Source organism: Schistocerca gregaria, chromosome 1 (assembly GCF_023897955.1).
Source record: "Schistocerca gregaria isolate iqSchGreg1 chromosome 1, iqSchGreg1.2, whole genome shotgun sequence".
NCBI lineage: Eukaryota > Metazoa > Arthropoda > Insecta > Orthoptera > Acrididae > Schistocerca > Schistocerca gregaria.
The window spans coordinates 1019005627-1019013666 of NC_064920.1; the positions used below are offsets into that span (position 1 = coordinate 1019005627).

An 8040-nucleotide genomic window follows, 5' to 3' on the forward strand; every position below is an offset into this window, starting at 1 on the left:
AGCACTTGCCCACGAAAGGCAAACGTCCCGAGTTCGAGTCTCGGTGCGGCACACAGTTTTAATCAGCCAGGAAGTTTCAATGTAGAGCATGTTTGTACATTTTATGTAAGACTGTATTTCATGAGTTTTTATTTAAATGGTCATTTTAGTATATAAAGTTGCCACCCTTCCACCGTAAGAATTTTCTTTTAAAAACGGTGGCAAGTAATTTTTTTTCATGTGAGTGTATTGTACCATTTCCACCCCTCCTACGGGGTGCATAGTTTGTGTGTTTGTGTGAGTTGCTAAAATTTTTAGTTTGAGGTATTCTGGTGTGTTGCAGATTTGTACCAGTGTAATCTTCCAGAGGTTGTTGTGAGCGGTCGTGACTACGGCCATGTTAAAAGGGAGCGGCAAGGATCTCAGCCCGAAAGACCATACTGTCAAAAAAAAAAAAAATGTTATTTCTGCCTCTGAATAAATTGTAACTTGATATTTAGAGGGTGCTTTCTGATAATAATTTTTAAATCTGATTACAATTGAATTTTTTTAAAAAAGCTTTTAGGGAATAAAATTTCCATTTCTTGAAATGTAATTTGTTTTCATCAGTTACCCACTGGTAACTACTTCCACGATCACATAGTGTGATTAAATGTGTTAATGTTCATGATGAATCGCTAGTAAACAAAGTAAATTCTTTAAGCAAAGATTTTGAAGGTAAATCCACGGTTCAAACAATGTGCATTGGTCATTCTCGTTTGAATAGATAATATCTCCAATATTTCTAGTTAGATTATTATTATTATTATTATTATTATTATTTAAATTTTCAGTAAGTAACCATCAGCCAAATCTTTCGTTGGTTGCTTTTACTTTATTTCTCAAAAGTTCTGTTATGGAATATTTCTTTTCGTTTGTAGTGGACATTTTACTTTCAACTCCTACTTACAGAGGAAAAAAATTGTTAGTTACGCAAAGAAGTAATTAGAAGTAAAGATGGTAAATTATTAATAATAAGGCATAAAATTTAATTGTTATTAACAAGTAGTTGAAACTGAGTGGTTGAAAGTCAAGTGAATTGCTTTTCGTACCTATCTGAATTAATGAACTCAGAAATTGGTTGTTTATCGAGGGTAATGAGGTAATTAGTTAAAATCGATAGAGTTTTGGAAAAATAAGGTATTGAGCTTAAGCTCAGAAATCGGCTGAGTTAGTTAAATAGATTGAATTAAAAAAATCCGTTGAGTTAATTCGAAAATGTGGTACTGACCTAGTGATTGAGCTAGTGAGCTAGAGTCGGGTATTTTATTCTACTTTTGAAGGAAACAAAATGTCCCGTCCCTCTTGTTTCATTACCGGGCAGTGTACTCTTGAAATTTTCTAGTTATGACATCGTGGCTGTAACGCGATGTGTAAATTATATAGGTGATGGTAACACTTTGCTGTTCATGGTAGCCGCTCGGTCTAGCGCGCCTTGTCCGGTTAGAGTGGCTCTCCTCATCGGAGGTTAGAGTCCTCCCTCGTGCATAGGTGTATGTGTGTTGTACTTAGCGTTAGTTTCTTTAAGTTAGATTAAATGGTGTGTAAGCCTAGGGACCGATGACGTCATTCAGTTTGGTACCACAGGAACTTACCACAAATTTCCAATTTTCTTGACTCATTTCCGAACGTAATCTTCCTGAGGTTTGTGAGTGAAGCCCTCCACAGTGGGTAGCTCACGTCGATTTGAACGCAGACTTTAAATGCAGCAGCATGAGACAAAAAATCAGGGTCGCATGGGAATAGCTGTTTAACGTGATATGTCGTCTCAATGTTCTCCAGCGGCAGTTGTGGGTTGTATCTGGCTTGCAAATCACAGAACTTGTTTACGAAAATGGACAATCATAAAACTCCTACGTCAGCTCCATTAAAACGCTCACTTTCTCTCTTGTCTATAGGATAGCAATGGACATGGAAATGAGCGTTTGGCGTCGTTGGCAGGGAGGTCCTGCCGTCTTGGCGCAGGTCTTATTACAATCGACGCCACATTGGGCGACCTGTGCTCCGGATGGGGATGATATGTTGGTGAAGACAACACAACACCCAGTCCCTGAGCGGAGAAAATCCCCGACACAGCCAGGAATCTAACCCGGGCCCGTAGGACGGCAATCCGTTACGCTGACCACTCAGCTATCGGTGCTGACACAGAATAGCAATGTTGTCTGTTTATCGTATGTGCTTGAATACCCACGAACATATTATAAGAAAAAAAGGAAATTTACATCTACAGTCATTAACGGTATCAACTTATACAGTTTTACAATTTTCGTGAAGAGTTAAAAAAAGTATTTCATCCTCCTTTTCTGGTAAAACCATAATGACATTCTTACACAATCACTGTTTCTATTTATTAGAACAGTTTTTAGAACGTATGAAATATAAGTCTTGAAACAAGAAAGTGCAAAATATTCTGCTGAAAGTAGTGCGATCTGTTATAGGATAAGAAAAAGAAAATCATTTATTTATTGCAATTTTTGTAATATTGCTGTCATAATTTCTGTACTTCAGTTTGTGTGTGTGTGTGTGTGTGTGTGTGTGTGTGTGTGTGTGTGTGTGTGTGTGTGTGTCTCCACACACGCGCACGCACGTGCATGAATCCACACAACCTTTAACTATATTTATAAAGGAACTATGTATCCCAAAGTCTACAACGGTTGTTAGATGAATGAACTGCGAGCGAATGAAGACGTGATTTATAAAGCATTCGTGCAATGCTTTGGCTCTCGTTCCTTGGCATGTTTACAAAATCGAACAAACTCTCCCCTGAGAGAGTGCTCTTATGTCTATATGACATCGGATGTTACAAAAAGCACTATTACATTAATCAGAAATAACCAGAAAAGCTTAGAAAACGCGGATGCGAAAATGTTTTTTTTAGATACAGCAAGGCGCGAAAGAGCTACACATTACTTCGCAGACCTGCATTTTTATACGGTACACTGCACTGAACTCAACGATAATGGCTTTTATCTTACAATCTCCTGAAGGATTGAATAAACTTTGCTTAGATTTGTCAGACTACTTTAGGTTATAGTAGTTTTCCTGATAGCTTTGGCCAGTGAAGATAGTACATGCATTACTTATACATTGGGTGTTCAAAATGGTTCAAATGGCTCTGAGCATTATGGTACTTAACTTCTGAGGTCATCAGTCCCCTAGAACTCAGAAGTACTTTAACCTAACCAACCTAAGGACTTCACATACATCCATGCCAGAGGCAGGATTCGAACCTACGACCGTGGCGGTCGCGCGGTTCCAGACTGTAGCGCCTAGAACCACTCGGCCGTACATTGGATGTGTTGCATACCTACCGGACATTACCTCATAACGATCGCATTCCTTACATATTCGACCTGTGTTTTGCTAGATCCCTATAAGAACCGGAAGCCATGAACCATCTTAAAACTGAATGAGGATATTCGTAGGTTGAAACTTAAATAGTGGAAACACTGCTGTGGAAACACTATGCAATGGAATCTACTATTGTCGCTGATAGCACAAGTTGTAGATATACCAGCCTTATTTTTTTTTTTAAAAATTAACTCCTCCCGGACAGGCCATGAAGGTCCAAAGGTACTGACCGGCCACCGAGTCATCCTCAGCTCACAGGCGTTACGAGATGCTGATATGGAGGGGCATGTGGTCAGCACACCGCTCTCCCGGCCGTATGTCAGTTTCCGAGACCGGAGCCGCTACTTCTCAAACAAGTAGCTCCATCGTTTGCCTCACAAGGGCTGAGTGCATCCCGCTTGCCAACAGCGCTCGGCAGGCTGGATGGTCACCCATCCAAGTGCTAGCCCAGCCCGACAGCGCCTAACTTCGGTGATCTGACGGGAACCGGTGTTACCACTGCAGCAATGCCGTTGGCCGACATACCTGCCTTACTTCCAAGCAAATGGACTCACCCGTCCCACGTCACCGTCGTGCACACAAACGAGGGAAACACAGTGAGCGAGCGGTCTATCGTAACGGTGTCAGTATGTTTTCGAAGCAGGAACAACGAATTTTGATCAAGATTGAATGCGCCAGAGGTCGTGCAGCACGGCAATGTCGTCAAAGTCTTCAAGAGACGTGCGGGGAATCGGCATTGCCGTACAGAACAGTGGCACGTTGGGTATAAGCCCTCAACGAAGGTCGGCAAACTTTGGTAGACATGCATCGGGCAGTCCTTGCGTCTCTGAAGAAGTGCATGCTGTTGCCGCATTAGTGGACACTGATCGACGCAATACGATTCGTGAGATCGCCCACGAAACCGGATTAGCGCATACGACTGTGCTTCACATCCTGAAGTAACGCCCAGACATGCGAAAACTTGCATCACGAGGGGTTCCGCATAACTTGACGGAAATGCAGAAATGGATGCGTTACTACGCTGCTCAGACGCAGTTGGAGCGCTATGAGTGCGAAGGAGAGGCTTTATTACGCCGTATCGTAACACTGGATGAGACGTGGCAACATCGTACGATCCAAAACTGTAACGCAAGTCCAACGAATGGTGTCATCATAGGTCGTCTCATAAGTCGAAAGTGCGTCGGAGCCCGAGCCCCAGTATGGTGAAAGTTATGGTGATTCTCGTGTACGAATGTGATGGTGTAATCCTAACGCATTACGTTCCTCCACGGCAGACCTTCAATGAGCAATATTATTGTTCGTTTTTGGAGCGTCACCTGCGACCAGCTTTGCCGAAGAAGCGGTGACACTTTCTGCGCAACCCACCCATCATTTTCATGACAATGCGCGGGCGCATACAGTGCAAAGCTGGGCTGTTCTGTTCGGTCGATGGGACTTGGAAGTATTGTACCAGCCACCATACTCCCCGGGCTTAAGTCCTTGTGACTTTGATTTGGTTCCGAAGATGAAGGAATCACTTCGTGGCATTCGCTTCAGAAACAGGTACAAATATGTAACTCTTTCGTATCGGTTGTTAATAAATAGTTGCCACTGTTAAAGTTCCAACCCTCGTATACAGAAATGGAGGGCTGGGTAACCAACGAAATGTTTTTTCTTCTACACATGTATCCTCCTCTCCGTATTCCGGAATAAACAGTACTTGTAGGAAAACTAAAATTTTAGATGCTTAGTTGAGGTTTTATTCGAAAATTGTTAATTTGTAACTTGGAACAAAGGAAGGTTGTATGAAAAGTTATAAAAACAATACAGATTCATTGTACCAAGCTAGAAAACGCAATTTCGTCAACAAAAACGGAAAATGGAAAAAAAGACGCAAAAAATATATCTAACGTTGCTTCTTCGTCGAAGTTATATAAAACATGCTTCTGTCTTTCACAACTAACTTTCTCATTTATCAATAATAACAGGAAACTCTAGCCTTTGATCATGGTGAAGAACGTTCTATTGAGAACAAAATAACAATCCATATGTTTTACGTTTGTGTACATAAACTGTACTTTCCTCAAAAGAAATTGTTTTGGTTACACAAAAGAGCAGAAATTACATGATCCACTGATATTTGTTACTTATAAAATGTAATTTATATTCCATAAAAATATAAAATTCACAATGGACGAACACAAAATGATGTGTGGCTCTAATTATGTGCAAAACATTCAATCAAAGAAACAAAAAAATAAAAAAAAACTGTTGCCTTGTCCCACCTTCTCCATTAAACATTCATTTATTTTTCTTTCTCTACCAATTCTAGCAATATTGCTGGTAATCCTACCATTTACTACTTCGTAAATGTAGTGTACCATAATAACCACAAAGTACGCTTCACCATACGATAGGTGACGGATTAAGTATGTAGATGTACATGAAATAAGAGCTTCAACTGGAAACGACGAAATCCAATATGACGTCTCCCAAGCGCTGCTTGTGACATAGAGAGCTTCATACCTCTTAATGGTCAAACGATGCATTGCACATTGGTGAAATATCGCAGAACTTGAAACGTGTTTCACGCTCGGCGATGCTTTCTCGAAGTTCTTAGGAACAACACATCGAGCTCTATTCACTAGATAGTTTTCAGTAAAATCGTTTGTAAATCAGTTGTCTAATCCGATATTCAGTACATGCAGATGAGTTTCATGTGACTCTTCCTTAAATGCACTGATACCTTGTTCGAAACCAAGAAATGTATGTTTCATGTTACATGGATAATTTGTAGGGAAGAGTACCTTGAAAACTTCTCTCACATTCTCGCCTCTGGCTAGTCATGTAATATAGACTAAATATATTTTCTGATTACACTTTAAAACGATGGCATTCATATTATATCTGCTGACGTCTTCTTCTAAAATTACAAAAATTACTCTGGAAATGTAAGTTTTTCCAAAATGAGTACATGTTACAAGGGGCAACATCGACATGTACTTAGAACCAAACCTTTTGCTGAAATTTAAAAGCACTGCAATCGAAAAAATCTTGTCAATACTGTTGTAGACGTCTATCAGTTACATTATTACTCCACCGCACGCCGGTAACAATAGCCAGCAGTAAGAATGCAACTAGGATGAAATAAATGTTTGTTGACGTTGCCGACCACACTGATAACGAAAACGACATTGAAAAACTATAATTAGCCATCTTTCCCAATTTAAAGGGATCTCATTTAATTATAATTATATTTTATTAGCATTTGTTGTGCATCCGTTCCTATCTAGGCTTCGAAATCTCGCTGATCGTAGAAAGAGTGATTGAGTTTCAGGCAACAATAGCTGTGTGTATTTTGATCATTATTTTTAGTCTGGGCCCACAGCAACAAGGGGAAGGAGAAGAGGAAGTTTATGAAGTGTGTTTAGTGCGTGTGATCATTGTAATTCATGTGATTCAATATGCCTCGCAAATGCGTAAACAGTTCTGACAGTTTTTGTTACACTTACGGACAGGATAACTGAAATCGCAAAAGGTGCCAATGATGCCACATATTAAAAAGGACGTGCATGGTGTACTTCTTCTGTAAAATCAGGGGCCAGGACAAGCCCTGTGCACTTCCTGTACGTTGCACGTCTTTTTTCTCTGGTCTTTGTTCGTGGTGGAACCGTAAAAGAACTTCCATAAACTTTACTATACCCATGACCTGCCGAGAACAATAAAAGCTTATTACTTTTCTATCATAGCTCTTTAAACACAGCTATTTGCAAGAAGGAAATGTCTTCCTTGACATATCCTAAGGTTCCGTCGGTCATGTGATCACGGAGAAGGACTGCATATTCATGTTCGGCCTGATTGTAATAGTGACGAGGGCGGCAGTGAAACTAGTGCTGCACCATCATCTCCAAACACAGTTCTTTGAAAGATCCTGGTGCTGCGTTTAACGATGAGTGTACAGCGACTCACAAAATAACACAGTCTGAACTTAATGACCTAGTGAGAGATCTGGAATTGCCGAAAGGTAAAGCTGAACGGCCGGCGTCAAGCCTACGAGAGTGGAATTGTCTTGATAAGTCGTCAAATGTTACTGCTTTCCATAAAAGCCATGTGCCATTCATTCCATTTTTAGAAAAAGAAAAATACTTGATATTTTGTAGTGATTCATTGGGACTAATGGCAGGAATGGGCGTTGACTATAAAAGTGATCAGTGGAGGCTGTTCATCGACTCCTCCAATGTAAGTCTCAAGTGTGTTCTACACATAATAACAGCGCGCTGCCGTAGATTCCGTCTAGCATGCACCTTACACGAAAGAAGCATATGGTAATAAAAACAGTTACTGCGACTAAACTATGACGAGTTTAAATGGCAGATTTCCGTGGATCTGAAAGTCACAGGCGTATTCGCAGGTACCTTTGACTGGGGGACAGTTGCGCCAAAGCACTTCATTATAAAAAGAAAGACTGGCCTAAGCCCATGTAACCTTATTATAGTCCAGGTAACATGCCTGTGACTTTCAGATCTCTGGAAATCTGCATTTGAACTTGTCATAGTTCAGTCGCAATAACAATTGTTTCATATTATCGTACGTTTCTTTCGTGTAGGATGCATAATCAATCGGAATCGATTGCAAAACGTAGTCATTATGCAGTAGCATCTCTGAACCAGGATCTCACAATGTTATGAACAA

The 8040-nt window shown here is 40.4% G+C and overlaps 1 pseudogene; it reads right to left on the minus strand.

Moving 5' to 3' along the window:
• Positions 1–3768: 3768 nt before the first annotated feature.
• Positions 3769–3886, minus strand: LOC126291564 (5S ribosomal RNA; annotated as a pseudogene).
• Between the last annotated feature and the right edge of the window lie 4154 nt (positions 3887–8040).